At 47.2% G+C, this 23,191-nt stretch overlaps 2 long non-coding RNA genes across 2 annotated transcripts in view; both read right to left on the bottom strand.

Annotated features, from left to right (window-relative positions):
• Positions 1 to 23,191, bottom strand: part of LOC308577917 — a 670,159-nt gene that overhangs the window by 443,246 nt on the left and 203,722 nt on the right. The window lies entirely within an intron of this gene.
• Positions 18,342 to 21,569, bottom strand: LOC308578370. Its single transcript, XR_014003902.1, has 3 exons — positions 21,524 to 21,569; positions 20,497 to 20,676; positions 18,342 to 18,399 (listed from the first exon to the last, which is right to left on the bottom strand). It is a non-coding gene; the product is annotated as an uncharacterized lncRNA (long non-coding RNA).

Here is a 23,191-nt window from a genome sequence, read left to right as displayed (position 1 = left end):
CTTATTTTTCAGAAATCCATGCTGACTATTGGTGATCACAGCTTTCCTTTCTAGGTGCTCACAGACTGTTTGCTTAATGATCTGCTCCATAATCTTCCCTGGTATTGATGTCAGACTGACTGGGCTGTAATTATTTGGGTCCTCTCGTTTCCCCTTTTTGAAAATAGGGACAACATTTGCCCTCCACCAGTCTGCCGGGACTTCGCCTGTTCTCCAGGAATTCTCAAAGATGACTGCCAGTGGTTCTGAGATCGCATCTGCCAGTTCTTTTAATACTCTTGGATGAAGTTCATCTGGCCCTGGAGACTTGAATACATCTAAACTAGCCAAGTATTCTTGTACTATCTCCTTAGTTATTCTGGGCTGTGTTTCCTTTGCTGAATCATTTGCTCCAAATTCTTCAGGTCGGGCATTGTTTTCTTTATCGGAGAAGACTGAGGCAAAGAAGGCATTGAGGAGTTCAGCCCTTTCTGTGTCACCATCTTCTCCTCTGAGTGACCCCACTGTTTCTTTGTTCTTCCTTTTGCTACGAACATACCCATAAAAGCCTTTTTTGTTGCTTTTAACCTCTCTAGCAAGCCTGAGTTCATTCTGTGCTTTAGCTTTTCTGACTTTGTGTCTACACGTGCTGGCTATTTGTTTGAATTCCTCTTTGGTGGTTTCCCCCCTTTTCCATTTTTTGTACACATCCTTTTTTAATCTTAACTCAGTTAAAAGTTATTTAGATAGCCACCCTGGCTTCTTTAGGTCACCTTCCATGTTTCCATCTCATTGGTATTGCCTGACGTTGTGCTTTTACTATCTCCCTCTTAACAAACTCCCAGCCATCATGAACTCCCTTTCCTTTTAGTATTACTGTCCATGGGATCTCACCCAGCACTTCCCTAAGTTTTATGAAGTCGGCTTTCTTAAAGTCAAGAAATTAAGTCCTAGTATGCTTGGCTGCTCCTTTCCGCTGTATAGTAAACTTCAGAAGAGCATGATCACTCGCACCTAATGATCCTTCCACTTCTACCCCACTAACCAGGTCATCAACATTGGTTAGGACCAGATCTAAAATGGCTGTTCCTCTTGTTGCTTCTCCCACTTTCTGGACAATGAAGTTGTCTGCAAGGCCAGTGAGGAATCTGTTTGACCTTATGCTCTTGGCCGGGTTTGAAATCCAACAAATATCCGGGTAACTGAAGTCCCCCATTACTACTATCTCCCTTCCTTTTGCATGCTTGGCCATCTGTTCCAGGAAGGCATCATCTATGTCCTCCGTTTGGCTTGGGGATCTATACTAAACTCCCACAATGAGGTCTCTGTTATGTTTCTCTCCCTTAATTTTGACCCAAATGCTCTCACTTTGGCTTTGAGGTTCTAAATCTTGGATCTCTTCACAGGTATACACATCCCTGACATATAACGCTTCCAGTGAAATCAGCGGAGAGAGCACAGGACCTCCGCTTGGCACGCCCACGCTGCGCAGAAGGCTTCCACGCAGAGAATCTAGGAGGAGACTTGGAGTCAAGCAACTTTTATGTTGGAAGAAATTTAGGTCACACCCACTGACGGATTCTGCCAGTGACTAAGACAGTCGCGTTTCAAGGGCTGTCAAACCAGGGAAAGTTTTAGCTATACGACTAGCTTGCAGCAGTTTGCAGTTTACGCACAAGCAACCCCAATTCCCATTACAGCAATCCGTCAGTCCCTTGTTGCTTGTGCGGAGAGCAGCAGAGGCAGTGTCATGAGTCAAGCTGGAGGAGCAGGCGCCGGAGAGGGGCCAGGAAGGAACCAACGCTCGAAGAGAGAAACAGAGAGTTGGAGCAGCAACTGGCTATAGTAGCGGCGCGGCTGGATGAAAGGCGGACTCAGGATGCCCAGGGGAAGCCCAACCCCATCGCAAGGAAGGTACCGGGACTAGTGCAGAAGTTTTCAGGCAACCCCAGAGACTATAATGCTTTTAAGACAGATGTGCAATATGCGCTGGACCTGCAGTATGAGGACTTTGCAGACGATGGGGGGAGGGTCGCTTTTGTGATAGGGCACCTGGAAGGCGGGGCCAGAGAATGGATTAGGCCCTTAATGGCATCGGAGAATGCCGCCTTAAAGAACTTGAGGAAATTTTTTAGCGCCATGGACCATATGTTCTCAAGTGATGTGGAGCAAAGCGTGACACGCCAGCAGCTGATGGAGTGCAAACAAGGGAACCAATCAGTGAGAGAGTACTGGTCACGATTTGCAATGCTAATCCACAAACTCGGGTGGGAACTGGGTTCAGAACCAGTGCAAATGCTATTTGAGGAAGGCTTAGCCTCTTGGGTAAAAGATGAACTTTCCCGCTCGCCCCGCCCGCAATCGATGGACCAGCTGACTAAAATGGCGCTTGCTGTGGGAGTATGCCAAGAGGCGCGCGCTCTGGAAAGGCGGGAAGGGAGAGTGGAGCGTTGGCATGACAATCGCATTCCAGACGTGCCTGGGCCACCTGCACCGCCCGTGCTGCCCGCGGAACCAATGGAAATTGGAGGAGCGCGCGTGCGCGGGGTTTCAAACTCCGGCGAGGTTCGCAAGAAAGAGGGGAAAACGACCAGGAAGTGTTTTCTCTGCCTACAGCCGGGACATTTTGCCAGAGTCTGCCCTCAGAGAAAAGCGTGGTAAGGAATGGTGGGGGCCGCGGGGGGAGAGCAGGAGCAGGGAAACGGCAAGGCTTGGCTGCAGGAGAGCGGGCACAGCAGCCAGGCGAGCAACCAGTGAAGGTGCCCAAACCAGACCCCCCCCCCCCGGGCAGCAATAGCCATAGAGGTGGTGTTAGAACTCCCCAACGGACACCCTATTAAGGTGAAGGCATTGCTGGATTCTGGCAGCTCTTGCAACTTCTTTAGCAGGGATTTTGCACTAGAACACCAACTCCAGGTGGTGCCTCTCGAACACCCCCTGCAAGTAACAACCATTGATGGGAGAGAACTCTTGGGGGGGAGTGACCCACTAGACCCCTCCCATGAAAACGAGGGTCTCCAGACACACTGAGACAATTGCCTTTCACGTTGCCACATTAGCAGGGCCACCAATCATACTGGGAATGAGCTGGCTGGCACTGCACGATCCAGTAGTGGGGTGGCACCAGCGGACAGTCACCTTTGGGTCAGCTCACTGCGTAGAGCACTGCCATGAAGGGGAAGCCCCGAGGATGGCAGTAGCCAGGGTGGCAGGGATAGCGGTGGGAGAAAAGGTGAGAGTACTGTTATTGGTTTCAGAACTCACAGGGTTAAGGAGTTCTGTGTGACGTCTCTTACCTGAGGCGTGGTTAGAAACTCTTATGGGAGTGGATTGACTCTGAGAGTTTCAGTCTGGTTTCGCTTTTGCAGAGAGAGGACGCAAGATGGGTGGCTTTCACCAGGTTTGAAGTTATGCTGTTAAACTTCATGATTAAAGGCTAAGAAGATAAGGAACGCCTTTGTGTCTGAATTTATTACTGCAATTGCTTCACCGCTGTGTTTATCTCTGCTACCGGCAAGAGGGAGAGGCAGGAAGGATTTTTGGATCAGCACGGACAGACAGCAGAGCTGCGCAAAGGGAAGCGTGCTGGACTCCATGTTTGTTTTTCTTGGAACTCATGGCAACTTTGGCCTCTCCGTTGCCATAGGTTATGGGTGCTTGCCAACGCTTTGAAGCATTGCAGGAACGTCCCACGTGTGGGGGGGGGGGGAGCCAGCAGGAGAGTTGCTGGGTCCAGCTGGAGCTCTGGAGCTGTTTCTCTGAGGCTGGAAGGAGCTCGCTGGGAGGAGAAGCCGATCTGCCAGAGGCCGGAGGAAGCTGATACCAGTCGTGAGTAAGCTTACCCCGGGGGAGAAGGAGATGGCTCAGTCCCAGGAACATGGCTTTGAGCTTAAGCTGCCATGTGAGAAGTTAACCACTAAAACGTGGTTGGAGTGGAGTTATTTAGCAGAGTTGTCCTTAGTTGGAGCCAAGCTCTGGGAATTGGTGAAGCCGATGTCTTCGTCAGCTGGGGCTGTTGCAAGCCAACGTGAAGCTGAGGAGCGTGTTCTGGCTTTTCTGGCTGAGAATGTAAGTGCTGATTTAAGGCCTATAGTTCTGGATGCAAGGAAACCTGCGGTCGCTTGGCTAGCTCTACAGGAAGTGTGCAAAGCTGGGGGCGGAAGCAAGGGCCGGGAGACGGCTGCATCGGAACAGGAGAGGCAAGAGGGCACTGACCACCTTCGTGGAAGCCGGTGCACAGCTGGGAAAGGCTGTGGGACCCCTGAGGGGGACGAAGGGACTATTGCCACTGCTGCTGTTGCTGCCAGTTTCGCAGGGTCTCAAAGCTGCGCAGGTGATGCAACATGTCTGCGTGAGGAGCTTGGAGAGAGGCAAGCTGCTGGGGGCCCTTTACCCACCACTGGGGGTGCAGGAAAGCGTCCTGGGAGCCCTGGGAGCAGTGGGGGGGCGGTGAGCAGTAAAAGCACAGAAAAGCCTCTTTTTCCAAAGGCTGCCAAGAGTTGTTTGCGTCGTAAGTCGAAGCCTGGGAAACAGGACAGAGCTAGATGCGTCAAGGTCAGCCATCTGCTGCAGAGGGAGATAACGGCTGCAGAGTTGTCTGGGAACTCTGAGATAAGTCCAGTCTTCGGAGCAACGAGAGAAGTTGCGGTTTCGGACGCTGCCAAGGACAGGGGGTGCAGCGGGACGTTTGTTGGCATGGCAACACTACAGAACAATTCCAGCAGGGACACAGCTGTGAAGTTTATAATCGACAGTGGAACGAGTCATCACCTGATTGGAGAGACACCTGCTGGGGGGCTGCGGGACTGCAGGGCTGTTTTGGATGGGAAAATTGTGCAGTTTGCAAACGGTTCCCAAAAGCAAGTTTCTGACATTGTTGACGTGTATGTTCCTTTTTTGCAGGCGCAGCTGGAGATCTACGTTGTGCCAGGAATGTATTGTTGTCTGTTATCTGTACCAGCTCTTGTAAAAGAAGGATACAAAATTTGTTTTGAAAATAACACCTGTTCTATTTCCAGAGGGGGGAAGCTGCTTGTCAACGTGGAAGGCAAGGACAATCTCTTTGTTCTGGAGACACCTCTGGAGGGTGGGGGGAATGCAGGAAAAGCACAGGCGCAGTGTGCTAGTGTTCCCAGTCATGATTCATGTGTTCATGTATGGCACAAGAGAATGTCTCATGCTTGTTCGGAAGATGTTAAAAGGTTGCCCGGCTGCACCAAAGGTTGTAAAATCACACCATGTGAGGGATCCCTAGTGTGCAGGGCATGCAGCAAGGTTCAAAGGTGCAGGTTTCCCGGGGTAAAGAGGGTGACCACAAAACCTTTTGAGTTGGTTCACACAGACCTTACAGGACCCATGAAGTGTGAGAGTCTGGGTGGGGCCAGGTTTCTGCTAACAATGGCAGATGATTTTTCTCAGAATTTATGGTGTTTCTCTCTCAGGTCACAGAGGGAGGCAGCGCAACTGATCCAGGATTGGGTTGCGGAGGTGGAACTAAGGTTCTCCACCAAGGTGCAAGAGTTCAGGAGCGACCGTGGGTCACAGTTCACTGGGTCTGCTCTGAAGGAATTCTTCAAGGAAAAGGGAATTCGTCACCAGGTGACGGGTGCAAAGTCTCCTCAAGAGAGAGGCGTGGCAGAGCACAGGAGTGAAACACTGGCTGAAGCTGTCAGGGTTTTGCTGTGTGACTCTGGGCTGCCTCAGAGCTTTTGGAGTGAGGCTTGGAAGTTTGCCAGCTTTGTTTTTAACAGGTCCTACAATCACGATGTAGGTGACACACCGTATTTTCTGTTGCACAAGAGGAAGCCACAGGTGCATTTCTTCCGTTCGTTTGGTTCTAGGGCTTCAGTGCCGATACCAACAGCGCAACGGAAGGAGGGTGGTCCTAGGTGCCAGGACATGATCTTCTGTGGGTATGATCCTGCGACAAATGGGTGGAAGTTTGCATACCCAGAGGGTGATCAGACCAAGCTGCTGGTCAGCAAGCATGCTGAGTTCTTTGAGCAGGGTGGTTGGTCACGGCCTAAGGTTGGTTCTGATTTTCTCTCAGAATGTCTGTCCGATTCTGAGGGGGAGGAAGAAAGGGAGGAAGGAGAGGCAAAGGCGGAGCCTGTTGCTGAAGACCAGGTTGCTGATGATGGTCAAGCACAGGGGTGGGTTTCTCCACAGGTTAAGATGGAACCCAAGAGCGAGCCTTCATCTCCTGTTAGCCATGTGCAGGAGGCCCGAAGACGCAGCAAGTCAGAGGGGGAATCTTCTGAGCTTGCTGGAGACACACTTGCTGACCCCAGTGGGTCAGGAGGAGCGCCCGAGGTTGTACTCCGGCGGTCAACTCGGACCACAAAGGGGATTCCACCTGAGAGGTTTCAGGTCACCAGTGCGTGGGTTGGTTTCGCACAGTGTGATTCTGGGAGTGTGGAAGGGATTCAACAATTGCCTGGGATAGATGCCAGTGGGAGGCAAAAGGCAATGGGAGGTGAGTTGAACTCAAAGAGGTCTGTAAATAGGGGTTCACAGTTTCCCTCAGGGTTCGAGACGAGAGGGGGTGTTATTGGTTTCAGAACTCACAGGGTTAAGGAGTTCTGTGTGACGTCTCTTACCTGAGGCGTGGTTAGAAACTCTTATGGGAGTGGATTGACTCTGAGAGTTTCAGTCTGGTTTCGCTTTTGCGGAGAGAGGACGCAAGATGGGTGAGCTTTCACCAGGTTTGAAGTTTTGCTGTTAAACTTCATGATTAAAGGCTAAGAAGATAAGGAACGCCTTTGTGTCTGAATTTATTACTGCAATTGCTTCACCGCTGTGTTTATCTCTGCTACCGGCAATAGGGAGAGGCAGGAAGGATTTTTGGATCAGCACGGACAGACAGCAAAGCTGCGCAAAGGGAAGCGTGCTGGACTCCATGTTTGTTTTTCTTGGAACTCATGGCAACTTTGGCCTCTCCGTTGCCATAAGTACCACCTCAGTATGCAGACCTGGAAGAAGTTTTCAGTGAGAAAGAGGCGGATAGACTACCCCCTCACAGGCCCTTTGACTGTCAGATCAACCTACTCCCAGGGGCTCAGTTACCAGTGGGTAAGCTGTACGCCATGTCAGACAGGGAGATGCAGGAGTTGAGGAAGTTCATTGACAAGAACCTGAAGAGGGGCTTTATACGAGAATCAAGGGCGGTGGGGGGCAGTCCAGTGTTCTTTGTGGACAAAAGAGACTCCAAGGAGCCCCGCTTGGTCGTAGATTATAGGTCGGTCAACCGGGTATCGGAACCAGTGACCTTCCCTATGCCCAGAATTGATGACATTTTGGCCAGGGTAAGGAAAGGGAAGGTTTTTACCAAGTTGGACCTTCAAGGGGCGTACAATTTGATAAGGATGAGGGAGGGGGATGAATGGAAAACCACGATGTTCACCCCTCTGGGGGCCTTTGAGTACCTCGTGATGCCCTTCGGATTACAATCGGGTTCCAGCACATTTCAAGCTTTCATGAACCACGTGTTGGGGTCCCTGCTGTACAAGAATTGTGTGGCCTTCCTGGACGACGTACTTATCTACTCAGAGAACGAGGAGCAGCATCTGAAAGATGTCAAGAAAGTGCTGAAAAGGCTGCAGGAGCATCAGCTGTGGGTCAAACTGGAGAAATGCCAATTCCACGCCCGAGAGGTGGGGGGAGAGCTTCCAAGATGGCGCCGGCAAGGGCAGCCCTGCTCTAAGCTCCATGCTAGTCGTGCAGTTTTTTATTAGTTTTTAACAGTTTTATTAATTTCTTTTTACCTGTTTTAATTGCTAGCTAAGGCATTTAAACCTACAAGTGACACAGCAATTTGTCTCCCTTGTTGGAAGGACACTGAATCACCGGCTACACAAGGAACTAGAAGGCAAGCGTTGGTTAAAATTACTCCCGGGCACTGGATCACCGCTGCTGTAGCTGTAGCCTGGAGACAGGGTCTGAGCGGAGTCTCAATACTTGGGGAAGGGAAAGAAGCCAAGCCGAAGTTTTGAAGCCAGGCCAGGGGAGGACCAGAGGAGACCATAGGAGTCCTCAGGTGCCTGGACAAGCAGCTGAACCCGACGGGCTTGAGGACCCAGCCTCCCTCCCGAGCCGCTTTCTCCAGCTGCACTTCGTCATCCTACCAGCTAGTGTGGAAAGCTGTGAGGCTGTGAGGCTTCGGGTTGCTGAAATTACACTTTGAGAGGCGAAGAAGAAGTCTACGGCAGAGAGAGGTGAGAAGAAAGGAGACGGAAGTTCCAATTAAACAAAACAAAAGCCTGGAAGTTCGCAAAGCGGTGAGACCCTTCTGTTTTAAGTAAAGCCTGCCTTCACTTACCCCAGAGACCGAATAGGGGAGGGACGGGGGACCGGATAAAGATTTAAATTGAGAGCCCTTGACTTGTATAATTAACCGTGAAGAGGGCTGAGCTGGAGAAGATTTACTAGAGCCCTCAACAGGAGTAAATCTCTATCGGAATTTTACTCTTATTATAGCTCTTCAACGAACTGTGGAGAAATCCCTGGAGTTAAATACTCAGCTGCACAGCTAAATCACTGACTGTGGTAGGAAGTTCCCTTCTTCTCTCCTGTATTATTTATATTATTTAGTTCATATCTACTGTGGCTATGGGCAAGAGGAAACGCCTCAGAGAAGCAGAGGAATTACTGCTTCTCCCTAGCCCCAAGCTACAAGCTAAGGGAAGAAGAGTCCAGTCAAATCCTCAAGCAGCAGTTACTACACACAATAGATGTCTTCCACTAAGTGACTTGGATGTAGCCATTCCCAAGCCCCAAAATACCATCTTACACACTTGTAATCTAACGAGCACTCCCATTAAAGGTGGGTCTGACGTGGATGGAAAAAAGATCCAGGATAAAGAGAACCAGCTGGGAAATGAGTCCTCCCATTTACAATTAGTCATTAGGACACTGGACTGTATATTTAAAAAGATAGACTTTCTGACGTGCTCAATTTCCAAGCTAACTGAAAAAGTGATGGATATGGATGCCAAAATTGCCCTCAAAAATAACTACCAGAGGGGACCTCCACGGATAGCCCCACCAAAATCTGGGGCAAAGGGGATGAGAAAATACAAACTAAACAATCTCATGTGTAAGCAAAATCTAACACTGCAACCAAAGAAGGTGTGCCTAACGATAAGGTCAGAGATATGGGACTGGTCAAGCTTAGAAGGAGCTAAAATTGCCCTAAGTAAAATCCTGAGAATAAGCACAGTTCATATCGATCTTCGTGCTTTACTTCCGCTAACTCAATCAAATGGCCCTTACAAAGTTATTTTAGCCTTCCATTCGCTGAGATTACCCTTATTAATAATAAGAGAAAAATGGAAATTCATAAAAACAAAAATCATACCCACAAGGGTTTTTGCGGACAGCATAGTAAATCCACTACTTGTGGAAAAAGGGAAAGAGACATTAGATTCAGAAACAAGCTCTATAAAATCGCCAGACAAAGAGATCTTGCTCTCCCCACAGAGAACGGAGGAGATCGTCTGCAGCCCACAACTAGGAATGAATTTGGGTAGTTCCAGAATATCCAGTGGTGAAAGCGCCCTTATGAATTCATTTGATGAATTACAATCACAAGAAAAAGAAAAAATAATAAATAAATTAGACAAATTAAGAGAGAAGATGTTTCAGGCCAAAAGTAAAATAGGAAACAAAGAAATTCAAACAAACAGGGCCATTGAAGGCTCGGTGGACCTTCTCCAATTTAGCCCACAGCCCCAAAATAGGTCTATAAAATCCAAGGCAACGATACAGACAATCGTCCCGCCACCTTCATTAGTTAATTTGGAACCAGCTCATCCTGTACCAACCGGAATGGATATATCTACTAAAGAACAGCAAAATGTAAACAAAATTTCGACACATTCCTCAATGCCTGACCTGGAGTCATCATTATCGGACGGAGAATCCCTAGCTGATGATCTAGAAGTTCAATCTGTTATCGATACGGACTGGACAGAAGACCCCTTGGGCCATATAAATAAGATGATATACCCATGGAAGGAAAATCTAATAATAGCTAAAACTTGTACCGACCTAATCTCTGCCCCCCTAGGTGATAAGCTCTCTGATAAAACAAGGGATTTCAGAGAGGAGATCAGACCAAACCAGGACACTACCCCTATAGGACCGAGCGAGCAGAGCATAATTATAAACAGCTCAAGAGGCACACCTGCGTCAAAAGGAGAGAAGTCATCTACTATTAGTCAAAGGAAAATTACTGACTTCTTTAAATCTGACAACCCAAGATCAGCGTTCCCCCCTTCTCCATTGTGACTACCCAAACCCCAGTCAAATCTCTCCCCCCCCCCCCGTTCTCCTTTTTAAGCTGGAACATAGCAGGTTGGAAGGGGAAAAAATCTGACCCGGACCTTGTAAAACTAATAAACTTACACCAAGTAATTCTTTTACAAGAAACATGGGAAGAGGGGAGAGTAGATATTAATGGTTTTGATGTTACATCATTACCGGCATGCCCGTCTACTAAAGGAGGCCGGCCTAGTGGAGGATTAGTTATAGCAATTTCCTTGAAAATACAGGCAAAACTCACGCTTGTAAATGCTTCCACCTTTGCAATTACAGCCCTGATTACGGGGAAAAATTTTGAACTTGTTATAACAAATGTCTATCTTCCTCCTGGAGGCAACACTGCAGACTTATACAATAAATGGGGAATTTTGGAGGAACATCTTACTCTTTGTCTCTCCAAATACCCCAATATACCCAATGTTATAGCAGGGGACTTCAATGCTCGCATTGCAACAAACTGGGAGTCTTTAATCAAAGCCAAATGGTGGATAACTCCAGAATTCATTAATGACCTCGCCCTCCATACTCAAAGACTTTCCAAAGACAAAAGGGTAAATGAAGCAGGAACCCTTCTTTACCAATTGGTACTACGTCTAAACTTAGTGATTCTAAACGGGAACTGCCCGCCAGACGTACCGGGTGATTTTACACACATAAGCTCCTCTGCAAACAGTGTCCTGGATTATATGTTAGTATCTCATGACATTTTCCCCAAATTTTCCCATTTTAAAGTTGAAAATATTCAACTGAGCGACCACCTACCGTTGGTCGCCACAATGACTATAGACTGGACCCCAGATGGAGACAGGCACCCAACACATCTGATTACGAACTCAGTATTGCAAATCAAAAGTGTTAAATGGTCCGAATTACAGGCCCAAAAATACTCAGCATATTTCCAACAAGGGCTAAAACAAGCATATTCAGGCTTAATTGAGGACTACTACGATTATGACCAAACTCTAAGACTATTCTCGAATCTGTCAGAAGATCTATCGTCCTTTTTCTCTGTTCCGACGCATAAAATAAATCGAACACAAAGGAAGATAGGTGCATTGTGGTTCAATAGTGCTTGTAAACAGGCTAGACAACTTCTTGGTAACATCTACAAAGAATATAAAGCAACGGTCCTGCCAAAAGAATATTTCCAAGCAAAATCGGCCTACAAGCAAATTCAAAAGGGAGCTAGACAGGAATGGCAAGTGAATCAATGGCGGGCAATCATAGAAGCCTCATCATTACGGAACTCCAGACAATTTTGGCTCCTGGTAAATCAAAGAACTAAAAGATACCCTTTAACTATTATTCCTGCCCCGGTTTGGGAATCATACTTAAAAAATTATTTTGCCACAACTGACTGTACTGCTAACACAAGAGATGAATTTCAAGAACAGCTTCCCCTCTGGCCCCCCACTGATCCGGAGGACATCCATGATTTGATCGTTAAACTCAAAACAGGGAAAGCGCCTGGGCCAGACCTGATCCCGGCAGAAGCTATAAAATACCATGCGGACTGGTGGGCTTAAGTCCTGGCGACCATTTTTGATGCCGTTAACAACTCTGGAATGATCCCGGAAGTATGGAAGGACGCTATTATCGTTCCAATCCACAAAAAGGGCTCACCAGACGACCCAGGAAATTATAGAAATATCAGTCTGCTCTCAATAGTGGGGAAACTGTATGCCCGCTTCCTGTTGAACAGACTTACCCAATGGGCCGAAGAGAAAAAATTAATTGGGCCCGAACAAGCTGGATTTCGCCCAAAACAGTCAACAATTAATCATATTCTAATTTTACAGCATCTTGCCTGGAAATATTCCACCCCAAAGGGTGGCCAACTCTGTGTGGCATTCATTGATCTAAAGGCAGCATTCGATAGTATCCCCAGGAACATCCTCTGGGAAAAACTCACCCGCTGGGGCATCGACAGAAGGCTTCTCTGGCTAATAATTAAACTCCATGAGAACTCAGTGGCCAGAGTGAGACTCACTCCGGAGGGCGATCTCACCAATTCAATTCCCATTAACAGAGGTGTCCGACAGGGCTGTATATTGGCTCCATTCCTGTTTAATTTATTCATAAGCGACATGAGGACTCCCCTAACAGAGGCTCAAGAAAGGATTCACGCACCCCGCCTAGCACTTTATCGTTGCCCTCTGTTACTATATGCGGATGACGCAGTCATCCTCTCCTTTTCTAGAGTAGGTCTCAGGAGGGCCTTAAAATTTTTTGGATCATATTGTAACACAAATTCCCTTACAATTAATTATGGAAAATCTAAGATCCTAGTTTTCTCAAAGAGCCGGAAACTCCATAATTGGAGAATTGATGGGAGAGTCATCGAACCAATTTATAGATTCCAATACTTGGGAGTTTGGTTACAACATAACCTTAGATGGAAGGCCCATGTAGCTTATGTTACAAACAGAGCCAAAGCTATCTCCTTGGCGATCTTGCGATTCTTCTTCACCGATGGAGCCCTCCACATCCCATCGGCGTTGAAAGTGTTCAAGGCCAAGGTGATCCCGACAATTGCTTATGCCATCTCAACTTGGGGGACTTTTGTCAACCTATCTCACCTACAGGTTATTCAAAATCAGTTTTTAAGAGGGATATTGAAACTGCCCAACTGTGTAAGTAATACAGCGTTACACATGGAACTTAATATTGTATCCCTGGAAAACGCCCTGTGGAAGCACATACTCTGTCACTGGTTATCTCTATGGCACAATCTCCCAAACTTGTATTTGATACAATGTATGTGGAGAGATGATTTCCAGAGCCCATGGGTAAAAAATTTACAACTGAAAATTACGGCAATGGGAATCTCCCCATCTAAATTACTAGAGCAGGACATAGTTCCAGCTAAAAGAACAGTAACCTGTAAACTAGAGGAGATGGACTTGCAGCAGAAAATGGTGTTGGGCAATGGTACCTGCTCACCTCAAAACCTTGGTTTATTACCCCTCTTAAGGCTCCCAAACTATTTGAATTCCTTAACTTCTTCGACTCATAGATATGCCTTTATAAAGGCAAGAGTCAACGCCTTCCCATCGAACGTGCTGAGAAATAGATTTTCCAATGGACAGATATCGCTCTTATGTGATTGTAATTGTGGGGCACCGGAATCGTTGCATCACATAATCTTTGATTGTGCTTCTCACTCATCGGCCAGGAGCAAGTTTCTTGATCCATATCTAAAGGGAATCGCCGATGATTGGAATGAAGCCAAACTGAGATATCTACTAAATGATGAAGATCCCCTAAGATCACTCACGGTTGCCAGATTCTTGATCAGCGTCCTATCCCTAAAGAAGAAAAACGGACTCCTGTGCGGCTCGGATGACCCTTTTAAACCATGATATATGTTTTAGGATGTAACTAGGTGATATCACCACTGATGTCTTTTATTAATTTATGAGCAGAAGACGATGTCTATGTTGCAAATTTATTGTAATGTATGTTGTTGGGTCTTTTGCTTATTTTGCTTTGGTTCTTGTCTGTTCTTGTAAGTTTTTAGCTGTTTTAAATTTGGAGGTTTAAGTATATATATGTTGGTGGGAAACTGTCGTGTGACGGGCCAATGGCCGTAATAAATATCAATCAAGAATGGAAATAAAAAGTCCATTGTATAAAATACATTTGAGGGTCACTTGAGCAGGAAGCACGTGAGGCGCAGCAAAACACAGGCCGATAAACAGTAGACAAAGCCCATCTTTCCCAAACATCGCAGGAAAAGGCCAGAATTTACGAAGCGCATGAACCATCACAGCTTTCCTCAATGATGAAGCAATTGCTAATATATAATCATAGAACTAGGGAGTTTGAAAGGGCCACGAGGCTCATCTAGGCTTACCCCCTGCAATGTGGGAATCTTTGCCAAAGAGCTTCCCTCTTGTGGCTTATCCCCACAACAGATACTGACTTTGGGTTTTGGTCAAGCAAACAGTCTAATCCAGGCATTCCCAACCTGCGGCCCTCCAGATGTTTTTGTCCTACAACTCCCATGATCCCTACCTCACAGGACCAGTGGTCAGGGATGATGGGAATTGTAGTCCAAAACATCTGAAGGGCCGACGGCTGGGGATGCCTGGTCTAATCTGTCAGTGCCTAAATGATCTCAAGTGTCAGAACAACTTGACTGCTATCAGGAAATTTCCCACCGTCCCATTTCGACTCTCCAGCACCTGATCTGCATCACCAAGCAATCCCAAAATGCCGACAGCTTTGAACCTTGCAAGATCAAATGTCTCGCCCTGGACTGGACTCGAGGGACGATTCCGACAGATTCCACATGGGAAACACTCATGTCCCATGTAGCACCAAATCAGTAGTGCATGTGCTTTATAAAAAGCCTTGAGGAGATGATTGTGTTGTTGTTTAGTCGTGTCCAACTCTTCGTGACCCCCTGGACCAGAGCATGCCAGGCACTTCTGTCTTCCACTGCCTCCCGCAGTTTGGTCCAACTCATGCTGGTAGCTTCGAGAACACTGTCCCACCATCTCGTCCTCCGTTGTCCCCTTCTCCTTGTGCCCTCCATCTTTCCCAACACCAGGGTCTTTTCCAGGAAATCCAGGAAATGCTGGGTGAGATCCCATGGACAGTAATACTAAAAGGAAAGGGAGTTCATGATGGCTGGGAGTTTGTTAAGAGGGAGATAGTAAAAGCACAACGTCAGGCAATACCAATGAGACTGAAACATGGAAGGTGCCTAAAGAAGCCAGGGTGGCTATCTAAAGAACTTTTAACTGAGTTAAGATTAAAAAAGGATGTGTACAAAAACTGGAAAAGGGGGGAAACCACCAAAGAGGAATTCAAACAAATAGCCAGCACGTGTAGACACAAAGTCAGAAAAGCTAAAGCACAGAATGAACTCAGGCTGGCTAGAGAGGTTAAAAGCAACAAAAAAGGCTTTTATGGGTATGTTCGTAGCAAAAGGAAGAACAAAGAAACAGTGGGGTCACTCAGAGGAGAAGATGGTGAAATGCAAACAGGGGACACAGAAAGGGCTGAACTCCTCAATGCCTTCTTTGCCTCAGTCTTCTCCGATAAAGAAAACAATGCCCGACCTGAAGAATTTGGAGCAAATGATTCAGCAAAGGAAACACAGCCCAGAATAACTAAGGAGATAGTACAAGAATACTTGGCTAGTTTAGATGTATTCAAGTCTCCAGGGCCAGATGAACTGCATCCAAGAGTATTAAAAGAACTGGCAGATGTGATCTCAGAACCACTGGCAGTCATCTTTGAGAATTCCTGGAGAACAGGCAAAGTCCCGGCAGACTGGAGGAGGGCAAATGTTGTCCCCATTTTCAAAAAGGGGAAAAGAGAGGACCCAAATAATTATCGCCCAGTCAGTCTGACATCAATACCAGGGAAGATTCTGGAGCAGATCATTAAGCAAACAGTCTGTGAGCACCTAGAAAGGAATGCTGTGATACCAATAGTCAGCATGGATTTCTGAAAAATAAGTCATGTCAGACTAACCTGATCTCCTTTTTTGACAGAATTACAAGCCTGGTAGATGAAGGGAACGCAGTGGATGTAGCCTACCTTGATTTCAGCAAGGCATTTGACAAGGTGCCCCATGATATTCTTGTAAAGAAGCTGGTAAAATGCGGTCTTGACTATGCTACCACTCAGTGGATTTGTAACTGGCTGACTGACCGAACCCAAAGGGTTCTCATCAATGGTTCCTCTTCATCCTGGAGAAGAGCGACTAGTGGGGTGCCACAGGGTTCTGTCTTGGGCCCGGTCTTATTCAACATCTTTATCAACGACTTGGATGATGGATTCAAGGGCATCCTGATCAAATTTGCAGATGACACCAAACTGGGAGGGGTGGCTAACACCCCAGAGGACAGGATCACACTTCAAAACGACCTTGACAGATTAGAGAACTGGGCAAAAACAAACAAGATGAATTTTAACAGGGAGAAATGTAAAGTATTACACTTGGGCAAAAAAAATGAGAGGCACAAAAACAAGATGGGGGACACCTGGCTTGAGAGCAGTACATGTGAAAAGGATCTAGGAGTCTTGGTTGACCATAAACTTGACATGAGCCAACAGTGTGACGCAGCAGCTAAAAAAGCCAATGCAATTCTGGGCTGCATCAATAGGAGTATAGCATCTAGATCAAGGGAAGTAATAGTGCCACTGTATTCTGCTCTGGTCAGACCTCACCTAGAGTATTGTGTCCAGTTCTGGGCACCACAATTCAAGAAGGACACTGACAAACTGGAACGTGTCCAGAGGAGGGCAACCAAAATGGTCAAAGGCCTGGAAACGATGCCTTATGAGGAACGGCTAAGGGAGCTGGGCATGTTTAGCCTGGAGAAGAGGAGGTTAAGGGGTGATATGATAGCCATGTTCAAATATATAAAAGGATGTCACATAGAGGAGGGAGAAAGGTTGTTTTCTGCTGCTCCAGAGAAGCGGACACGGAGCAATGGATCCAAACTACAAGAAAGAAGATTCCACCTAAACATTAGGAAGAACTTCCTGACAGTAAGAGCTGTTTGACAGTGGAATTTGCTTCCAAGGAGTGTGGTGGAGTCTCCTACTTTGGAGGTCTTTAAGCAGAGGCTTGACAACCATATGTCAGGAGTGCTCTGATGGTGTTTCCTGCTTGGCAGGGGGTTGGACTCGATGGCCCTTGTGGTCTATTCCAACTCTATGATTCTATGATTCTCTTCTCATGAGGTGGCCAAAGTCTTGGAGCCTCAGCTTCAGGATGTGTCCTTCCAGTGAGCACTCTGGGCTGATTTCCTTCAGAATGGATAGGTTTGATCTTCTTGCAGTCCATGGGACTCTCAAGAGTCTCCTCCAGCATCATAATTCAAAAGCATCAATTCTTCGGCGATCAGCCTTCTTTATGGTCCAGCTCTCACTTCCATACATCACTACTGGGAAAACATAGCTTTTACTATACTGACCTTGTTGGCAAGGTGGTGTCTCTGCTTTTTAAGATGCTGTCTAGGTTTGTCGTGAGATGATTACCCCTCCTTTATTGCCTGTTCCGGGTTGCCCAACCACTACCCCAGAGTCCTCTCTTGGCAGATCAAGAGGAGCAGGTGACGGCAAAGGCGGCCGGGTTTTGAGCTGGGGCAGTCAGAATAAGGTCCACTCTCGATTCAAAACCCTCAAATGTATTTGATATCATTGATTTTTCATTTCTATTCCTTGCAGATCATCTCGTTGTTTTATTGCTACAACCAAGGGCTGATGCAAATTAAGAGGATAATGATAATGATGATGATGATAATAATAATAATAATAATAATAATAATAATAATAATAATAATAATAATAATAATAATAATAATAATAAACTTTTATTTGTATCCTGCCCTCCCCGTCCGAAACCGGGCTCAGGGAGGCTAACACCAAATATGTAACACTGGTATAAAATCAAGCAATAACGAAATTACCTCCTGAAAACAAGCCAGGATCAAATTCAAATCCAATTAGATGGCTTTCCGCAGGATTAGGGTTGGGAACAGTAAACGCTCATCAGGCCCAACTCTTATATGGGCCTGTGAGAACACTGGGAGGCCTCTTTCATACTAGTCCTTACACAAAAAGAGAAGGGGAGTCAGGTTGAACCAAAGGCCCGGCGGAACAACTCCATCTTACAGGCCCTGCAGAAAGATGTCAGATCCCACAGGGTCCTGATCTCTTGTGGCAGAGAGTTCCACCAGGCCGGGGCCAAGGCTGAAAAGGCCCTGGCCCTGGTCGAGGCCAGCCTAATCTCCCTGAAGCCCAGGACCTCTAACATTTTTTTATTTGCAGACTGTTAGATCCTCCGTGGAGAGGCGGTCCTAGGCTGTATTCATTCGTTTGGCCCAACGTGGGGCTCGTACCCATGACCCCAAGATTCAGAGTCTCAGCGCTCTGCTGCCTGAGCTACTCACACAGCTGCCCTCTTGTGCACCTCACCTCAAATTTGTCCGAATTGTGCATGCCTGGGATTCACTGCATGAGATGGGAGGTGGGGTGGTTCCCAAAGTCAGAGCTCAGGTAGCCAACGCGGAGCCGGCCCTCACTGCCTTTCAGGTCCTTGGGGTGCTCGTAAGGCGGCTTGTGGAGCACGTTGATCTAGCAAGGGGATTCAAGAAAGCCGGGTTACGGAAATGACATGGGGGTGGGGGACATGAGGCCACATCTTTGAAGTTGTTCCAATGTTACAAATATACATACCTTTGACTTGACAGCCCAAGAAAGACACGCAGAAAATCTATGCTTTAACCGACTCTCCTCATTCCGCCATTTGAACGAATTTGGGCTCCACCTCCCTCCATGAGCCAAGAAGCAGGAAGTCATGTAGGCAGCAGGAACAGGGCATCCCGCCAGAATTCCCCAAGCCTGAGAGCACATACACGGCACCCCACCGAGGGAGGGACCAAGGGGGCAACCATAGACATCTGCCAAGGCAGTTTAGCAAGGCAGGTGTTCTGAATGCCCATCTCCAGACAAGTCCAGTGGGAAAGGACGTGTCAAGAGTTTTATTGTTCTTTCAGTGATGGAGATTTAAGGGGTCTGATAAAGGGACCTCATAGTGAATGCATAACCCTTGTATACCCCTCCTCATTTGTGATGTGCTAGTGATGTAGTGATGATGTATCAACGATGCTGCTTGAAGTGTATTCTGGGGGGAAGAAGGAAGTTATAAAAGTTGACATTGCCCCATGCTCGGGGTTCTTACTCCTGGGCAGACCTGTGGTGCAACAGTAAGAATCATGGTCTACTGACCACTGTTTTGCTCCAAATTACCGGGCTGGGACTTCCTCCTTTTACTGACAGCATGGACCCATGGGGGACAAGTGCCCCGGTGAGCTAGGCTGTCAAGGAGTCACTCACCCTGGAATTTTTTCGCTTAACAGCCATTGGCGCCAATACAGAGCAGGCTTCCTAAACCTTGGCCCTCCAGCTGTTTTCAAACTACAGTGCCCATCATCCCTGACCACTAGACCTGCTAGCTAGGGACCATGGAGCTGTAGGCCAAAAGCATCAGGAGGGCCAAGGTTGAGGAAGCCTGATAGAGAGCTCTACCTCTCTTTCAAATCAGAGCCGGCAAAGGCGGTGGAGTTCCTGCGCGGGTGCCTCGAGGCGGTTGGAGGATGGATGGCAGCTAACTGGTTGAGGTTGAATCCTGACAAGACTGAAGTTCTGTGGTGTGTGGGCGGGTGGGGGGGACTCCCTGGTCCTGAACGGGGCAACTGTGCCCCTGAAGGACCAGCTGCACAGTCTGGGGGTCATTTTGGACCCATGGAGGCACAGGTCTGTTCTGTGTCCAGGGCAGCTCTATCTGGGATGCAGGATAAGACCCTCCCTGCCCACGGACTCTCTTGCCAGAGTGGCGCATGCTCTTGTTATCTCCAGCTTGGACGACTGCAATGCGCTCTATGTGGGGCTACCTTACTGCAATTAATCCAGAATGTGGTAGCCAGACTGGGGGCCGTGAACAGCCGCAGAGACCACATAACACCAGTCTTGAAAGACCTGCATTGACTCCCAGTACGTTTCCGGGCACAATTCAAAGTGTTGGTGCTGACCTTGAAAGCCCTAAACAGCCCAGCAGATGAAACTTTCCTCTGGTTGTCAATATTAAGAGGATGCCAGCAAGATCAAGCCTTTCTGTAAAATAAAGGATTTAAATCCAGTCTGACTGAGACCACATACCACCGGTCCCAAGAGATCTGCTTTGGCTCCCAGTACGTTTCCAAGCACAATTCATAGTGTCGGTGCTGACCTTGAAAGCCCTCAATGGCCTCGGCCCAGTAGACCTGAAGGAGCATCTCCACCCCGGACACCGGGGTCCCTCTCCCGAAGGCCTTCTGGCGCTTCCCTCCCTGCAAGAAGCCAAGTTACAGGGAAGCAGGCAGAGGGCCTTCTCGTGGTGACGGCCGCCCTGTGGAACGCCCTTCCATCAGATGTCAAAGAAATAAGCAATTATCTCACTTTTAAAAGACATCTGAAGGCAGCCCTGTTTAGGGAAGTTTTTAAATATTTAATGCTGTCTTGTGTTTTTAATATTTGGTTGGCAGCCACCCAGAGTGGCTGAGGATACCCAGACAGATGGGCAGGGTAGAAATAATAAATTATTATATATTATTATATATCCAAAGCCAACATGAAAGCATTCAAACTCTGACGGAACGGAGCGGCGCACACCTCTTCACAGCATAGACCCACCTTGTCCAGGCAAAGGTTCCCATGTCTCTCGGCAATAGCCTTTCGGAAGCCGTGAGACAGTGGATACAGCATGCTGTGATGGGGGTGCACCGAAGGGAGCCGGTTCTTCTCCAGCTGGTCAGCCACAATACTGACAAGCTTCTTCATTCTCTCGTCGTAATCGGTCCAATCACAGACGATCTGAAAGGGGGCAAAGAAAACCAGGGTTCTAGATTCAGGTAGGTAGCCGTATTGGTCTGATGAAGTTAAAATATATATAAAAATTGTCCAGTAGTGCCTTAGAGACCAACAAAGTTTGTTCTTGGTATAAGCCAGGCACCCCAAGCCTTCGGCCCTCCAGATGTTTTAGACTACAATTCCCATCATCCCCGACCACTGGTCCTGTTAGCTAGGGATCATGGGAGTTGTAGGCCAAAACATCGGGGGGGGGGGCGCAGGTTGGGGATGCCTGATATAAGCTTTTGTGTGCATGCACACTTCTTCAGATACACTGAAGCGGAAGTCCCCAGACCCTGATATACAGAGGGAGAAGTCCCCAGACCCTGCTATATAAGAGTAAGGAGAAGCCCCCAGACCCTGATATATAGTGGGAGGGTGAGTTGGGGTTTTTCTCCGAAGGGTAGTAGGAGTCAATGGGTATGGTCCACCTGCTGGCAACTGTGAATGACTGAAAAAACAAGGGATGGTACGCAGATGACCTGAAATAGTTTTAGGATATGTAATGAGACACAGTCGTCCACAGGTTGACCATACCGATTGAGTCCTACTACCGTTCAGAGAAATACCCCGCCCCACCCTCCCTCTAAATATCAGGGTGTGGGGACTTCCGCTTCAGTGTATCTGAATAAGTCTGCCTGCACATGAAAGCTTAGACACAGAACAAACTGAGTTGGTCTCTAAAGTGACATTGGACAATTCCTGAATTAGGTGACGCTTTTACCATTACCGTGGTACCTTGGGACTCAAACGCCTCGGTTCCCAAATGCCGGAAACCCTGGGAGTGTTGGCCCTTAAAACTCTGCCTCACCTGCAAACAGTGCGCCAGGTTGCAGTAAGCGTCAGGAAAATCCGGCTTCAGTTTCAAGGCGGTGCAATACGAAGCAATTGCCTCTGGGATGTTTCCGGAATCCTAGAAAGGGAGGGATATTTCAGCAATTGCCACTAGCTTTTTTTCTCAACCATCAAAACCAAAGATGAAGAACAGACAGAAGGCACGATGATCCACACCTGGTAGACTTATAAAGTAACATTCAACAATCATTGGAATAGAACAGGGGTCGGCAAACTTTTTCAGCAGGGGGCCGTCCACTGTCCCTTAGACCTTGTGGGGGCCAGACTAGATTTTGGGGAGGGGGAAAAAGGAACGCATTCCTATGTCCCACAAATAACCCAGAGGTGCATTTTAAATAAAAGGACACATTATACTCGTGTCAAAACATGCCGACTCCCGGCTAGATTGAGAAGGCCATGGGGCCGTAGTTTGCCTCCCCATGCTATAGAATAATATTGAGTATCAGCATGTAAAAATTCAATAGAAACCTACTCTTAACAATTACAATAAATTGTAATTAATCGTACAATAAATGAATATTACAATGAATGATTATTGTAATTGATCATAGAATAAATGTTACAATAAATGGTTATAAAACAATGGCAAGTCACAGTGTCTACAATAGCCGCAGCGAGAATCTTAACAGACAAAGGATGGAAAGGAGAATCCCATCCCTACTAAGTTGGCGTAGCTAGCAAAAAGGCTAAAATACGCAGAATTAGCAAGATTATAATACAGGCAGAATTACGAGAGGTTTTGGAAGAAACATTTCATAGAGAACAGGACACTTGCAGAGTACAGTGGTACCTCTGGATGTGAATGGGATCCGTTCCGGAGCCCCGTTCGCATCCTGAAGCGAATGCAACCCGCATCTGCACGTCGCAATTCGCCGCTTCTGCGCATGACATCATTTTGAGGGTCTGTGCATGCGGCGAAACCCGCAAGTAACGTGCTCCGTTACTTCTGGGTCACTGCGGAGCGCAACCCAAAAATATTCATCCTGAAGCATATTTAACCCGAGATAGGACTGTATTGTCTAAATTTACAGGGGTGCCCAAATTTTCCCAAAGAGGGCCAGATTTGACATGAGGGCGGGGCAAATTTGTTGAGCTGTTTTAGGATTTAACCCCAAGGTTGTTGAGCTCTTTTTAGGATTGAAGTTGTTGAGCATTTGGGGGGGGGGGTTGCCCCAGTAAGTAAACCAGGTTACGCTCCCTGGCCACACGCTGGACATGTGTGGTCTAAAAAAAAATGTTGGGAAAATTTAAATTCTTTGGCAGGTGTGGATTGACAAAGGACAGCAGGAAATATGACAAAACCAATGCATTTTGAGATCTAGGAGAGACGAGCAAAAGGGCGCCATCGGAAATGTGACGTAGGGGTGATTGGAAGTCACAATGAGATTTTTGGGTGTGGAACTCCACCATACTTTCCGTCTATATAAGCCACCCTCTATTGGGGGGGGGGGGGCTCAAATTTAAGAAAATGAGCCATTCACCCACCCAATCACCCGTATAAGACCTCCCCCCCCCATTTTTATTTCAAAGTAAAAATAGCAATTTTTTCATTTTCCTTTTAAAAAAAATATTTACAAACAAACACATAGACACAAAACAAAATTCGTATTACCCTACCACCCAA

The sequence above is a fragment of the Podarcis bocagei genome, assembly GCF_964188305.1.
Source record: "Podarcis bocagei genome assembly, chromosome: W".
Lineage (NCBI taxonomy): Eukaryota > Metazoa > Chordata > Lepidosauria > Squamata > Lacertidae > Podarcis > Podarcis bocagei.
This window is presented reverse-complemented; position numbering and strand designations above follow the sequence as displayed.